This window comes from Melanotaenia boesemani, chromosome 16, assembly GCF_017639745.1.
Source record: "Melanotaenia boesemani isolate fMelBoe1 chromosome 16, fMelBoe1.pri, whole genome shotgun sequence".
Classification (NCBI taxonomy): domain Eukaryota; kingdom Metazoa; phylum Chordata; class Actinopteri; order Atheriniformes; family Melanotaeniidae; genus Melanotaenia; species Melanotaenia boesemani.
Genome location: NC_055697.1, coordinates 5,798,113 through 5,815,090, shown reverse-complemented (window position 1 = coordinate 5,815,090; position 16,978 = coordinate 5,798,113). Strand labels below are relative to the sequence as shown.

At 38.7% G+C, this 16,978-nt stretch overlaps 1 protein-coding gene across 2 annotated transcripts in view; it reads left to right on the top strand.

The window, feature by feature from the left end:
• smap1 (small ArfGAP 1) overlaps window positions 1-16,978 on the top strand; it is a 149,867-nt gene that overhangs the window by 83,624 nt on the left and 49,265 nt on the right. The window lies entirely within an intron of this gene.

Here is a 16,978-nt window from a genome sequence, read left to right as displayed (position 1 = left end):
ACCTATCAGAATAAAGAAGAAAGAGGATTTTATATCTCTAATTCTCACAGCACAACAGCGCAAAAATTAATATCAAGTTTCAAGTTGTTTATTTGTCATATGCACATGCAAGATGGTAGTGAAATGCAGTTGTACATGCACACCCATTTACCACAAACAACACAGTATTAAATTAAAAATACAATAAATATAATAAGCCACAGTGCACAGATTGTGCTGCTATAGAGACTGACTATATATATATATATACACAATATCATGAATATGTCATTCAGCTATAATATCACTTTCTATATCTCTGTTTTAACTCTTGGGAGACAAAAAAGTAATGAAGTAATGAATTAAATGGCATGTTTTCTTGAATTTCCTGTTCTGAGAACACAATTTACATGATGTTCACATTGTTTTCATTATCACTGGACCCCTATCTTGACTAGTCAAAGTATAATGTACATATATATAAATAAAACTCTGTTTTACCATCTTCTTTGTGTTATTTGACTATAGCTGTTATCAGATATAACATTCAAGAGGCAGTTAGATAATGGTTCAACTCGCAGTAAGATTTCTATTGGCTAGAGCCCGGCTATGTAGTCTGCAGTTCTCCAGTTTTAGCCTCTTCCAGGAGGCTCATTTCTGCCCATTTACCAGTAAAATTTAGCCGTAGAGATTACATCCTTCACGACTCCTGTTTTACATACATGATGTGAAAATGTCAGAAATAAAAAGTTTGTGTTCTGGTTCGGTCAGACTACATGACGGTCACCTTGTTAGATTAAATGATCACATGATCACAACTGCCATGTCATGGTAGGGAGACTAGCAAAGCTACATCTACAACTGTGACCACACATCCATCATGACAAACCATCAAACATAAATGCTGTAGTTCTGTGTGGTTACAGGTGTGAAAAATAAGAAAAAAATAAGCCATTTACAAAAATTTACATGGCAGACCGCTTCACCTCACTTATAAAAAGAAAACATGGGGCTCATTTGTGCATTACAGGGGGTTAAACTTTTAGGCTCGTCCCTTAGCATTAGCATTAGCATTAGCATTAGCTGTGTCAGCTTAACTCACGTCTCAGACACAGTAAAGCAGGGCTTAGCAGGTGATTTTAGGCGTGGAAGAGAGGGGCTGGTTTATTCAAACACCCTCCTGTGATGACGAAATCCCAGGAGCAAATTGAAATCACACCTTTGTGAGAGTTAACTCTTGTTGACGGCTCAAACGGAAAAACTCCACCGTCTTCAAAAGAAAGGCTTTAAGGGAAGTAACATTTCCGTCCAACACCAATACACAAGTGTTAACTTTTTCTGATGGCTCCTTTAATATAACAGTTATAAAGTGCAAGATCAACTGTGTACATGAATGCAGAGTATATGAACGCATATATATTAAATACCTCAACACTGCTCAAAATTATGTATTTACAGGTAGTTTGTACAGATTGGCTAATCAGTAGTTGAAATTACTTTCAGTGAAATTATAAATGAAAGGGCACACATTCAGCAATGAACTATAAAAAATCAGAGACTGACATCAGACAGATAACAGATAAATAAGTTCAACCTTCACATTTTACAGTTTGTTACTCGAGAGGAAACATTTTACTGGAACAGAGTCAGAATTATGGAATCCCAGAAGTGGTTTGCCCTGTAAAAGACTAAACAGAAAGATGGTGTCAAGGTTAAACCTGATTTAAATCCAACTGAAATTCAGAAAACATGTGTTGGGAAAATTCCTCACATGAACAACAGACACTCAGATTGGTGAAAAGACACAGTTGTTTACTGTGATCGCAGGAGTTTAAAAACAACCAGAAGACAAGTTAACACATGTCAGCTGACAACGTTAGAGCGGATTTCTCAGCTCAGGACACATGCTTATGTAGCCCATCCCCCTGGGAACAATGGTCCCTCTTGGCCTCTGGTGCTGGACCCCTGGAGTGAGGTCCATGTTGGCCGAGCCCATAAGAAGGCAATAAAATACTTTGATGTGTTTCTACAGCTGTATCCACTCCCAGGGGCTCTAAAGATAACAGTTCTGGAAAAACAGTCCTGATCACAATCTTTAATGACTAGCTGTGTCTCACAGATGGTCACATATCATCAATAAGATTTTTCCACCAGCATGAATTAGCCAGATTTACACCAAATTAGCTTTTGAAGTTTTTTTTCTATCACATTAGACTTTTTTTTTTTTTTTGGAGACTATTGTAGAAAGTGGAGCACATCATTTCTTTGAATTACTACATATAAAATCTATTAAATGACCCTGAACAAACATGAACACTAATAAACATAATCACATAAAACACCTCAACGATAAGATCATCATGAAAGAATAACATCCCCAGTGAATGGATTGGGTGTGTCCCTCAGAGAGAAACTACCCTGTCCATGGCCTTTGTCCTGTAACCTGAGGCATTCACAGCCTCAATGGGAAATGTGGAGCAATGCTGTGCTTCTAGCAGTGTGGCACTCACAAGGTGGTCGGTGAAGGAGAAGCTCTGTCTGGTGTGAGTCAGGATAGTCACAGACTTCTTTACAGAGTCTCTGCTTCTCTTCTCCCAAGGCTCCTCTTGGTCTTGCAGCTTCTTGCTGCTGCTGTTGAGTTGAATCTCTGAGGGCAGACTAACCATTTCTATTAGTACATCTAAAATATCAAAGCAAATGGCATCAGAAATCATAAGAAAATGTGGCTGTATTTTCTTAGCAATAAAGTTATTTTCCAACAATTCTGTTAAAGCTGATTTAGTTCTAATGTCATCAGACAGTTTTTATCATAAGCCTACCTGACATGTTTAGACAGCAGTCTTTATCGAAGGTGTAACTGGATGGTGTGTGACATTTACAAATCAGCTGATGTCCACTGAGACAGTGCCGACCTGTCAGTCCGACTCATCAGTGTCACAGGCCGACACTGCCCAGGCTGACGTACACATCAGCTGTACACAAGGAGGCTTCTGATAGCAACATAAGAACTAAATCAGCTACAGAAAATTATAGACACTATAAACTTTATAGGATTAATACTATTGTAGCTCTACGATTTCTGTTCATCATTATGACATTGTTTTCTGTTGAGAAGAATTATCATGATCTGATCTTACCTTGTTGCCTTCACACTGCTTGTGAAGCTCTGGAGGGCATTTTTGATGAAGACTGCCACAGTGTCCTTATTCTGCATTTTCTGGTACAACATGTCAACGTAAGGCATGATTTTGTGAAACAGCTGCATAAAAAACTGGAAATCCTCATCCTGCAGCATCGTCAGTGTGTTGCTGTCAAAAGAACCAGATGCCCTGATGGTCTCAGAGCACTGTAGGAGTTTATCTCGGTTCTCATACACAGTGTTGACAGTTCTGCTGTGGAAGTTCCATCTTGTGGCTAAAGCTTCGTCACTTTCTTGCAACAATCTGTCATGAACGCTCGGGCGTTTCGGTGAGTGGGTAAAAAGACTGGCAGTACCGCCCAAAACACACTCACTGCTGGGATGTGAGAAGTGGCTTGCTGCTTGACAAAGCAGATAGAGAGCAGTCAGGCTGATTTTTAACATAACTGAAATCTCCCCGAGACCCTGTTACACCAGCAAGGGTCCAGTAAAAGTAGTCCAGTAAAGTAGTTGATTCACAAATCTTTAATCCATAAAAACCCGTTTTAGAGGAAAATTGCAGGATTTTAAGGGGTTAACACAATAGCTTCCGGTCATATGAAATCAGAAAAAATAAGTAAAATGTTAAATAGATTTTAAAATCTGACCTCAATCAGACATTTAAATTAAAAACAATGTGAACACTGAGCTGTAAAAGTTTTATATAATGTGACAGAAAACTGGGTGTCGTAGAAGTCCACTGTCCGTTCTTCTACTGTGTGTGTGATCCGGCCGGTTTTAAGTTTTCTTACATCTTCTCCCAGTTTCTGCTGAACTTCCTCCCTTAAATAAGATCATGCTCTTCTTAAATCCTCTCTGAGTGTCTTTAAAGTTGCTCTGTTTAGACCTCGTGTCCATGGTCCTCACTTCTATGTTCGCATGAATGGCAGCGATGTTAAAGTCTCTGACTGACACATCTAGCTCAGTGCTATGAAAATTTTCCCTCCATGTTCTTCAGCCACAATCCCTCTTGTCACCATCTTGTGATTCTTATCCATTTTTGCAGGTAGCTTAACCTTCAGCCTCAGTTATGCTCCCTTTACACATCTCAGTACTTATCTCAGATGTTTCTGCCCACATATTCCCATGCACAAGACATTACGTGCTAAAACTGTTTGCAAAGAAGATTTCTCCAAAATGTATTATTGCTAATGTGCATAGACCATCACAAGCCTACAGACATTACCTTTTCACTCGGTTTGCTGCTGCACTAGATTCCAAAATGAACACTACAGGGGGCCTTATGTTGGCAGAGTTTGGGTTGGATGGATGAATAAATTGGGGTCAGTGACCAGATGGCCACTGAATAATTAGAAATTACAGTGCTGTGGTTGTTTTCTGTGTTCCATCTGAGATTAATGTGACCCTCACTGTTCATCTTACCTACAATGACCGCGGTGAATCCAATCCGAGCAGCTTAGTAAATTCCCAGCTCCAAAAATATTGGGACTTTTTGTAAAATGTGTTTAAAATTAGAATGCAATAATTAAATTATTTTTTTCACATTAGAACAGAAAAAATATCACATATTTTTTCCACTTTTTCCATCTTAAATGAGCTGTGTCCCTGAGAAGATGGGGGTGTTTCTGGATTTTTTTCCCACATATTTCCCGCTTATTTTATGCATGACAGACATTGAGTCTGTCTTTGTGGATTGTACAGCAAATCATGTTCACAGGCAGTGACTTGGTTGGCTGGATAGCTCAGATGACAGAGCATCCGTCTCCCATGCGGGAGACCAGAATTTGAATCCCCCGCAGGACAAACATTGACACCTTCCACCTGTAATGTAATATAATACAATGCTGCCTGAAGGTTACATTCAAAAGTAATGAAGTGTCCATTTTCTCTGATTCTTTGAATGATTTTATGTACTGTAGATGTACAGGTTGCACATTAGTAGATACATTTTCTGGCTGATTGTTGAACCACAGAGTGTCTTTATTTCAAGATTCAACATTTCTTTCTTTGTTTTCTTTGAAAATAGGAGAAATTGGAGAAAATTGGCTTGGTTAAAGGGCACTGCTGCACAATAGAAAGAATAAAATCAGCACGTCAATAAATAACAATGAGACGTCTAAGACCCAAAACTAAGACTCTATTTCTGAGAGACTCTAAAGTGCTGTTTTTACACTCAGTCATGTTCTTAGCCTAACGTGTTCCTAAAGCTCATTTCTTTTTAGTAGCACTTACTTTTCTGGCCTTTTGATGCTCCTGTTCAGACTTTTTGGTGACACATTGCTGCTATTAAATTAAAGATGAGCTAATATTGTTTATGAAATGATAAAATGACACACTTTTAGGAACTAATGTTTTCTCTTTTCCATCCTGATTTAAATATTAGTTTAGCTCATTGTATTCTGGTTTTATGTACATTCTACACAGTATCCACACTTGGTGTTGGGATTGCACGATTTGGTGTTTCCTTCTGTAAAATAACTGTCATTATTACGACAGATGGCACTAAAGATGTGTTTCATACTATCAAATCTAGGTTTTTACTTAAATACAAATAATGTAATTTATATGGTGCTAAATAAACAAATAAATATGTATATCGATGCACTCATTGACTACTTTATCGGGTCCACCATCTGTTACCAGGTTGGACCCCTTTTTCTGCCTTAATTCTTGATGTCAGAGATTAAACAAGGTGATGGAAACATTCCTCAGAGTTTTTGCTCCATGTTGACATGACAGCATCACACAGTTGCTGCAGATTTATCGGCTGCATCCATGATGAGAATCTCCCGTTCCAACCTCGGCTGGTAAAATGCGAATAATTGCAGTTCACCCCTCATCCGCTAGGGCCTGGCTCCAAAACAGAGCAAATCCCCATAGACTCCCATGTTAAAAAGACCAACTTCACAGCAGAAATAAACATCTTTAAAGCCTGGTACAAAAATGCATTTTAGGATTTTTTTTTTTTTTTTTTTTTAGGATTTTCAAGTTTACCTTCATGAAAACTGTGAAGGAGGTGAATTTTTTTTCTAACTCATCCGTTTGGATGTTAGGGGCGTGTCCTTTTGACTGACAGGTATACAAGAATGGAGAGTGCAGCACAAACGTGGTTTTTAGCTGGCTAACGGTACGCCTTAGCTTTAGCCCGCTACTGTCGTTAGCTGGTTAGCTACCGTTAGCTTAGCTTAGCTACAGGCAGCTCGGAGTTCGATGGATGTCAATCATTCACCCCCATTAGATATTAGATTAGATTTTAATAGATATTTGTGTTAACAACAAATTTAGAAGGTGATCCTAATAAACTGGCCAGAGTGGATATATTCCAACATCTCTTTTGAAAACTGCATTGGCATGGTGTGTGAAGACAATCATGAAATTCTTTTCTTTTCTCTTTTCTTTTCATTTATTTGTTAAAAACTGAAGACAGACAGCTTCAGTGTTTCATGTTAGCATCAGCATGCTAATCCAAATCTTTTCTCATCGTCTTGTTGTGTGTGTGTGTATGTTCCTGGATCTAACCAACAAATTCCAACCTGACGCTGGCTGTCACTTTCTCCAAACCTCGGCCTAATAAGAATCTTGCTGCTCATAAAGCTCCCCTGCTTAGTGACAAATAGGATTCACCATCTGAAGATACCTGGAGATACGCGGTTTAAATTGAAGTGTGTGTGTTCGTTTGCATGTCTCTGTGTTTGTGAGTGCTTTATTTGATTACATATTCTCTCAGCAGCTCCGTCACGCATCAACCATCAGACCATAGCGTGACCCTCCTCAAACACCCAAGTGTGCACATATGTGTGTGTGTGAGTGTTGTTTGTGTCTCTCTGAATGCTGTGTGTGCATGAGTTTGTGTTTAGTGTCGTCTATATATTAGTATTCATGTGTCTTTTTTTTACCTGTGTGTGCGTATTTATTTCTTGTGTGTGTGTATGTGTGTGTGTGCAGTGAGACCTTCATGACTGTCAGATAAATGTAACTGGGTGGAAGAGATGCTTGCATGTGGCAGCTTAAGATCTTCTCTCTGTGACAAAACCTTTTAGTTTGTGCAAGGGTGTGTGTGTGTGTGTGTGTGTTGGGGTGTGTGTCTGTGCCACCAGCTGAGTGGCAGATCATGCTGAATGGTGACGAACTGCTGCAAACACACACACTCGTGTGGACTGCTGTGTGTGTCTGCTCAGAGATGGGGGACTGCCTCAGTCTCTACCGATAATGCATTTTCAACACACTTGTCCTTGCTCATGCATGCGGGGGTCCACCCTCCTGCTTTCCCACACTCAGTCCATCCTTTTTCATCCTCCCTTCACTTTTTGTCATCAATCTTCCCTCCCGTCCTTCTCTTTGCTTTTCCTCCCTTCACATCTAACACACCCCTATCTCCTAATGACTTCTCATCTTTCCTCCCCCACTGATTGACCTCCTTCTCCCTCCCTCTCTTCCATGGTAAACACTCTGGCTTTTCTTCTCTGACTCCACATCTTCAGCATCACTTGTGCTTCCAGCCTGCACTTTTATTAGCCTCTTTTATAGAGTTAAAATGGTGGCTTCCATCCCAAGAAGACGATCCTCTCTCTGCAGCGCGGCCTCAACTTCAGATGTTTTATAGTTTTTACTGCTGCAGCCAAAACTGTAAAAGTGTTATTATTAAATATATATATATATATATTAATTAATAACATTATATAAACTTTATTAACAATATGATGAATACACAGTTTGTCTTTAACAGCTCACACATGCCATTATTGACACCTGATTCTCTTCAGTTTTATTACATTTATTAGTTTAAACTGGATTTTTTTAATGGCTTTTCATTTGTGTGACTAAATTTGATGAATCTCTGCAGGATTCATTGATAAAAAGTTTCATACCAAACTAGACTCACAATTTTTTATTCCACTCAAGAGTCAGCTTTGAAATCCTGAGGGAGTCATGATAAAACCACAAGTGGCCAAATGGAAGTCTGCTGATATTAAGCAGCTGCAAAAAATCCCACCAAGCTCCAGTAAAGTAAACTTTCACAGTGACTTATTGTTATTTACTTTTAGAATATAAATAAAGGTTAAGTGTCCGTGGTGGGAATTTAGTGCTGTTTTGCTCACAGTTCTGTATTTTTCCATACATTCAGTATCTGGGGGATATTTAAAAAAGTGGTTTACTGGTTTAGCTGGCTATGCTAACCTAGACCAGGGGTGTGCAACCTGCGGCTCCGGACCTGCAAATGGCTCGCTGGACCTTCCACATGGCTCTTAATACATGGCTAAAAATGCTAAAGACCTTTCTAATGTTTTTAAATATAAATTTAATAACAAATTCTTTTTTTGTTTTCTTTTGTTTTGTTTTTAACAATTTTTAAGTTTTTTTTTCATGGAATAATAACATTGAATTTCCACAACATGACACTAAAAGTACCAGTAATATTTTCATTTTTTTTTCTTGTCATTAGGTTTGAAAGTTTTTTTTTTTTTATTTAATTTTATTTTTTACATAATTTTCCACAAATATCTACATCTCAGGAGAAAGTTTGTCTATTCTCCTTTTGCAAAAGTTTTATGTTTTTCTTTGTTTTAAAACCAAAAATTAGAAAAAAGTGGTTCTTTACAAATGACAATAAATTTCCTAGAGTAAATCTTTATCAGAAAGTATGAGTTGTGTTTTTCAAAAGGTCTCGTATCATTTGTGTCTCCAAACGAGTTTTATTTAGCTGGCTGAGGGAAAAATGGCTCTTTGGATTGGAAAGGTTGCAGACTCCTGCTCTAGACTAAGTGCAGTGGTCATCTAGGTAAGTTGATGCGGAAACATGTGCTGTGGACATACGCTGGCAGGGTAAGGTCACCGTAGGCGTGATCAAATCTTGATTTGATTTAAAGAAATATACAGACAACTCTATTTTCAGTACTTTTTATTTCAGTTTTTGTCTGGCTACTTCTCCATTGCATGCTTCATTGTCTGAAAAGAGAAACACTTTGTTATGCAATGTCTTCATTCACTGACAGTTTGGCCGATGTATCCATGGATTCTCATCTTCAGTTTTAAGTTTTCCATTTCCAGGTTTGGCACTGTAGATGGACTTTTATACAGTTACTTTGCAGTCGTCTGGGCCCGGTTGGTTCTGATGATGTAACCCCCTGGGATGCCCCTCATCCTCGGGCGGTGGAGGTTGATGCTCACCGCGAGCTCCTCTACAGGGATGCAGGGTTGTTGCGGTCGCCCCAAACCTGTCTACCATCCCTCTGATGTCTTATTGGCTGTGAAATAGGTATACCCCTCTGCTCTGAGCCTACAGCAATATGGAAAGTTTTGGCTGCTGGAGGAATTTTTTCTAAGCTGGAGATGAGAAATTCTTACTAGTCTGAAGAATGTTTTAGTAGTTTGCTTTCAGTGGGACCCAGGTATGCTTGGGGGCAGACGGATATAATGTAATATAATATAATATCATATAATATAATAAACTTATGACGTTTAGTGATTAGATAACACATACCAACATGTTACTGTTAGAAATTCTTCACCAAGCATCACAGCGTGCAGCTGTTTTCCTTTTATGGTCATTTTTATCGTGATTTTGGGGCTCAATGGTTGATGCCTTTCACAGGTTTGCTGTAGACGTGCACACTCTGGCTCAACCAGCACGGGGTTGTGATAGCTACTGCATAGCTGGTGTTTTGGAACTGACGACGCAGGTTAAGATGTCTCAGGATTTAGCAACCTCAAGCACAGGCTGAATCACAGGTTTTGTTAAGCATCTTTCTGGAATACCCCCCTGCTTTGCTGTATAAGACCATGTAATTTTGATCTCTATACCTAAACATAAGAATAGGAGCAGGTGAGAAAACAGTTAACAGTAAAATCTTAAAATCCAATGCAAAGAGGTTAAAATAGGAGCAATGTGTTCTCTGTTCTTGGTTCTTCTGCACAATTTGTAGTTTAAAAATAGATTTTTGGGGGAGACGTAAAAATGCTGTTGCAATAGTTGAGGTGTGCGGAAATAAAAGTATGTAACATGGTCTCTGTGTCTTTAAAAGATAGATTTGATCGTAATTTAGAAACATTTCTTTAATGATAAAAACATGACTGCATGAGTTTTGTGTTGTGCTGTCAAGCCAAACACAGAGCTGGTTGTTACGTTATTGTCCCTATTCTGCATGTTTTTATGACCTCAAGCCATGACTCATAATGAGATTGTCCAAATTTACATTTGCATGATAACTTGAAGCGTTGGTTTCCTAAGAGTTACACTGTTTGGAGGCAACTCATTCAACCCTTTAAACACTGGACACTCCGTTGCTGTTGTATTACTGCAGTTAGGTGAAATAAAATGTGAAATATTTGACTGTTTACAACTGGAGGTATAACTGTGCACCTCATATCAGCTTCTGCTCCAGTTTCCTCTCTGATAGACGTCCTTTCACCTGCACCATATGCAGCTTTCTTAGCTGAGTTGGTTTTGTGAGGATAGTAGGTAAATAGTAGCATAAATAACTGTGAATTGTTCTGTTAGTAATAAATTCTGCTTTGTTGTTCTGGGTGGCCTTCATGCTGCTATATCTATTGATACATTCAATTTACATAATTTTAGTCTCATTATCTGACGGAGGCTGTCCTGAAAAATAATGTCTGGATTTTAACTTAGATTAACAGGGTTGAGCTTCTACATACATTTTTGCATTTAAATAAACTAAACAGGCAGACCAGAAAAGTAAAAAATGGCTTGGAGTTTTAAGGGTTTGAGGTTAACTTCAAATAGTGATCTTCATCATGTCCATTCTGATTGAGATCTTGACTAGGTACAGAAAGTAGAAATGATAAAAAATAAGGCCTTAAACACATGTTACAAGTCAGGATACATATCCAAACCATGAAGTCCCGTGAGCTCGACGCAGACCTTTGTGACACAACTGTGATATTAAAACCATTTCTAAAACTCTAGATTTTGCCATTTACCTTCATGTCCTCCCCCACAACATCCACGAATCTCCTTTTTGGTCTTCCTCTCGGTCTCCTACCTGGCACTTCCTTCTACCGACATAAGTGTGCATTATTCATGCCACCTTTAAAATATTTAGATCACTCATTTTGTAACATGTAAAGGTTTGACAAACATCTAACATCTTTATTGACAATAGTTTTATTTTCTCTCCTCAACATTGTTGGACCTGCTGTTGTGCATGTGCTGGTCAGAGTCCATACAAACTAAATGTCATGTTTAATCTGCCGTTTTGCTTTTGAGATGTCAGTTTGAGCTGCTTTCTGTATTTTCCATGCAAAAGATAAATGTCAAATTCACAGCTTACCATCTCACTTCACACTTTACCAAATGGCATCACTTCTTTTTTTATTTAACTTAAACGTGATGAGTACCTGGAGGATTTCAGTCTAGTTTCGTGTACCTAATGAATATAAAGTCCCTGGCCTTTTATTTCAAGCTTGGTTGTGACATAAATTTGGTAAGATTTTAATACATAAACTTGGCAAAAACATAAAGAAATGAGTCTTTGGTGGATTATTTCCTTGTTGTTACGATGCTTCTTGGCAATAGAATATCCTGTTTATTTCCCTTTTAAATGGAGCCACATTTGTACAGAAAATGCATTTGTGGGATGAGCAGCAAAGTTGAGTATGTGGGTTGTGACCATGAAATAACTTGCCAACTCCTGTCTGAGCTTTCTGAGGTGCTGACAATCAGGTGCCTAAACCAAGCGGCAGCATTATTTGGAGTGAGTCCTGGAACATCTACAACATGTGCACTGAATCCTGGACAGGTGGAGGGACGATGAGTCCAGATTCTTCCTATGGCAGTTGAATTGTAGGGTCAAAGTGAGAAGAAGACATGGAGAACATTTTACTGATTGTTGCTATGTCATTGTAAAGAATCTTTTAACAATGACACAATAGGAAGTGAGGTCAAAGTTTCAAAAAGACATGGTTTTAATTCTGATCAGAGTTGCAACAGTCAGTAAAACACACACAGTAGTCTAAGAACTCATCAAGTCAAAGAACAATAAACAGGAGTCTAGATGTCTGGCTAGGCCTGATCTGTTCTTTGTACCTGAGTAGCACACAATGCACACAAGCCGGGCTGCCATGGCACCAAAGAACAGAGCCCAGACACTGAGGAGGCGTCATAGGACGCCACACCCTTAGGCAGACATAATAAGTCAAGCAGATATAATAAAGGAAAAATATCAAAGTTTTTCCATTACACTTTACTAATAGGGTAACAGCTGCTGGTGGAGGCAGTGTTATGGTGTGGGGCAGAATCTTCCTCACTGGAAGAACAAGGCTTGTCATCATTGGAGGAAATGTCAATGCAGACAGATGATATTCTGGAACTGGTGTTGATCTCATATCTCCAGTCTGACAACGCTGGCTCCTACAGAATGCCGTTTATCACAGACTACCTCCAGAGGATGGAATGGCTGGCCCGCAGTCTAGACCTAAACCCCATTAAACACTTGTGGGATCAGCTTGGGCTTCTGTTGGTGCCAGACAGTGTTAAACACTGGCAAATATTTGGCAAATTAATCATGGGCGCAACCCACATACTCCTGCTCCTCCCACAAATGTATTTTCTTTACAGAATTGGCACCATTTATAACAGTTTTCATCAGTATAAGATATCACCAAAAAGCAATGTTACAACAAAATAATCCACCAAACACAGATTTCCTTACTTTTTGTGCAAAGTTTTGATAAAAAAAAAATATATATATATATTAGCAGTGATGCAGGATGCCTGCATAAACAAACCTTATACAGCAAACTAAAACAATTATACTCAAGTCTCTTGATTATGTCATAGAAGACCTTACAGCAGCCAGTGGCCAGACTCAAATGTTCAGCATAACAGCCACCACATGATGGTTTTTGCTTTTTACAGGAATCTGATTTGACATTGTTTACACCATGCCTTTGATTCAAACTGCCATCGCCATCAAGCCAAAGCCCCGTTCACCTGTTTGAGGGGTTGGTTATTGATTGCTGGCCTTCTCTCCAACTGCATGCAGCTTCTCTTCAAATAAGACAGACTGTCTCTGTCCGTCTGTCTGCTGGTGTCTCTTCAGATATTAATCACAAAAGATGGCCATTTCATAATAAGAAAATCCAACCTGTACGTCTGTTCTTCTGCACATGCAGCAGTGTTCAAGCTTTACATCAAGGGTGAGATGTAGATTTTCCTTTATTTTCAGCAGCTGCATGGGATGTAGCACTGACAGGCTATGCAATATTAGTTTTGTAACACCGCAAGCTCTCTGGAAATGGACAATGAAATCAAATGGACAGGTGCACAATGGACTGTTTTCTTTCGGGTTTTTTTTGGGGCCAATTATGGATGAAAGTTGACTAGTTTGAGTTCAAACTGAATTTTTAATTTTTTAATTTTTAATTTTTTTTATATCATGAGTGATTAATTTTGTACTGTTTTCAAATTGTTAGAATATTGATGTCATTCTGTAGAACGGTGATCAGCTCTCCTCACTGAGGGTAAAGGAGCCACTTTTTGTCCACTGGAACATGTAACAAGAAAAACTAAAAACCTTCTTGATTAATAATATATAAATCACTATCAGCAAGGTAAAGATGAAAACTGTCAATGCTGGATTTAAAGAATATAATAAATATTAGCTGTAAGGACCGTTTAAGTTCTTCACTCACATCAATTTTTTATTTATTATTTAGTCAATTTTCTCAGGGATCACTGTTATAATCCTTTCTCCAGTCTTATTTTCTCATGACAGGAGGCGAGAGTGCATGAGTTGAAATGATATGAAAGGTTTTGATAAGTTAGTTTATTGCATGAAAGTTGGAAATCAGAATCCAAAATTCTCTAGCCTCGCTAATATTCTCCGTATGTGCAGCTCTGTTCATATCGTAGACTTCATTTTCACCTCTAATAAGTCCCTTTTAATTTTCTATAATTATGTTTACGGACCATCTGCAACGAATTTTCCATTCTTTGACTTGATTTGACAAATGTTTTAGTCTATGTCTTACTCTTATCCCCTCTTTTCCTTAACTTCAAATTCCCACATAACTTCTCCTTCCACGTTCGTAGGGCTGTGGCTATGGATTATTTTAAAAATCGATAAATCTGCCACGATAAATCGTTGTAATCAACCCTGCTGTACTTTATTCAACACAACAACTTGTTGAATCCATTTCATGCTGCTCTCTCACACTTTTATTCATTTTCTAGGATACGGAAAACCCTTTAAACTGGATGCAGCTGCAGTGGCAGCGGTGCTGTGCATCATTGCAAAGCTCCACTTCTTAGCTTTCAAAATCCATCGAAGTTACGTTGATAGCGGTTAAAGGGTTACAGCATTTCAGAGAAAATGTGTTATGTTCTGCAGCCGGTTGAAGCATCTGATTTTAAAGGGTTAAATTCCGTTGCCCACATGTAAAATGATAAAGGTTTTCTAACATTACATGACGTCGTAAAATTAGCGTTACCTTGACTCACTGGCTGGCTATTACCATACAGCCTTAAGTAACACAGCTGTCTCTTCTCTTTATCTTCATTTTATCGCTCAGTCACGTACTTTGACTAGAGTCCACCCCCGTGCCTGAAGTGTCTGGTGCTTTCTGCGCAGATGCTGCAACACAGAAGTCGTTTCATTGTGGAAGGCTAGCTCAGTCTCAGAGTGAATGCACTGTACTTTTTTTTCATTTGGTTTGAGTTTGAAATGATCCCACCCTTGGCACTTTTTTATATTTTCTCTGGCTGTTATATTTTCCTTTGCTCCGTCGCTTTTCTCTTTGCTCTGCTGACTCCATCACTTACTGTTGCCATCAGCAAACAAGCTAGCTTCTCATTTACCTGCAGGTAATACCAAAGTAGGCTATACAGACCGGAAGTAATGCGTTAAACGTAACTTTTTATTAGATTTTTTTCTTGTTAAACGAAGAATCGATTAAATTGAATAATTCGAACATAAGTTTCAACCCTTTATGTCAGGTTGACTGTATCTGCGGCAAGATAGCAACACCAAAGCATTTACCACTGATCACAAACGACCTTCCCGCTGCGATTCATGCTGCCATTGTTCAAGTCGCAACACATCAATTCACAGCCAATGCATTGTTGATTAGGAGTGGACACGGTAATTGTTTTCATTGCCTCGGATTGAAATGACATTGAGTCTAATGTGGCCCATCGATCTTTTGTTGCGGTGGAAATTGGGTTTGTTAACAGCGCTGTAGATCCCTCGTGGCCCATGTGTTAACCTTTCATACCTTCTCTTCCCCCAACCACAGTTTTCTATCCAGTCTCAGTCTATCTCTGTCCTTCCCTCTCCACTTTCCCATATCACCCTCCATCCTATATTCTTTCTTTCTTTCTTTCTTTCTTTCTTTCTTTCTTTCTTTCTTTCTTTCTTTCTTTCTTTCTTTCTTTCTTTCTTTCTTTCTTTCTTTCTTTCTTTCTTTCTTTCTTTCTTTCTTTCTTTCTTTCTTTAACTTTAGCTTTCATTGAAAAACTCATCGTATGCTGCCTTCTTAGTGTAAACAGCTGATACAAATAGAAAGCATCCAGTTAGGGATGATATTTCTCTGTAGGTGTGTAACAGAAGTGGACTAAACAGCGACGTACAATGATGTATATCACTCTCTGTCAGTGTTTACAGCTCCCTCCCATGAACACAGGATTTAAATCCACCAGCAGTCTTCTTTATTTCTTTGTTTAGCTGATGCATTGCTACACTTCTGGAAAACAGCCACTAACAGCTGGATGTCAGGACAGTAGTTCAGAACTGGCTGTTTATATCCATCATATTTGCAGTTTACTACCGTGCATTGTCTCCGCTGTAATGTAATAGAACCAGTCATTTCAATCGAATTAGCGGGGTGACCGAGGATACCAACTTCTTTGTTTGTAAATGTCCCATAATGAACTTTACTCAAGCATGTGTAATGTGAATATCTTTAATGTACTACTTATCCAAACGGCACTTTATTACATCCATTTCGTCATTTCAGGCTTGCAGCACATTCCCAAAACTCTAAGACAGTAAAACTTTTACCATTTTAAGTTCTTACCTCTAAAACTCGTTCTGAAAACACAAAACTGCTTTGTCTCATTCTACCTGCATTGTTGCTGCAGTATTGCAGTAATTTTTTTAAAGTCACAATTTATGTTTTACAATCCTTCCTATATTCTTCTTTGGGGGCAGGTCAGGACTGCAGGCAGAGCAGTTCAGCACTCATGCGCTCTTCTTCAGCATCTTTGCTCTCTCTGAAGAATATGGTTTTGTGTTGTTTTGTTATAAAATATGTGGATGTTTTTGGAAAAGAAAATGCTCTGAGGTCTGAAAGCAGCAAATATTTTCATAATATGTCACAGTGCACTCTCAGGCCACTTTATTAGGTCCACCTGTTTATCTGTTTTTTAACACAAATATCTAATCAGCCAATCACATGGCAGCAACTTAACACGTCTAGTCATGTAGAGTCGCTGAAGTTCAATCTGAGCATCAGAATGAGGAAGAAAGAGAATTTAAGTGACTTTGAACATGGCATTTAAAGTTTCTTAACTTTAAATGCCGAAACTGCTGATTTACTGGGATTTTCACACATACAACACACACAACTGTTTACACCGTTTACAGAGAATGTAAGACAAAATATCCAGTTTGCAGCAGTTGTCTGGACCGAAATATCTTGCTGTTGTCTGACTGGTTGGAGATGATAGAAAGGCAACAGGAAGTCTAATTAGCGCTGGTTCCAACCAAGATATGCAGAACAGCATCTCTGAACACACAACACGTCCAACCTTGAAGCAGATGGGCTACAGCAGCAGAAGACCAACCGGGTGTTTCCTGTCAGCTAAGAACAGGAAACTGAGGCTACAATTCACACACACTC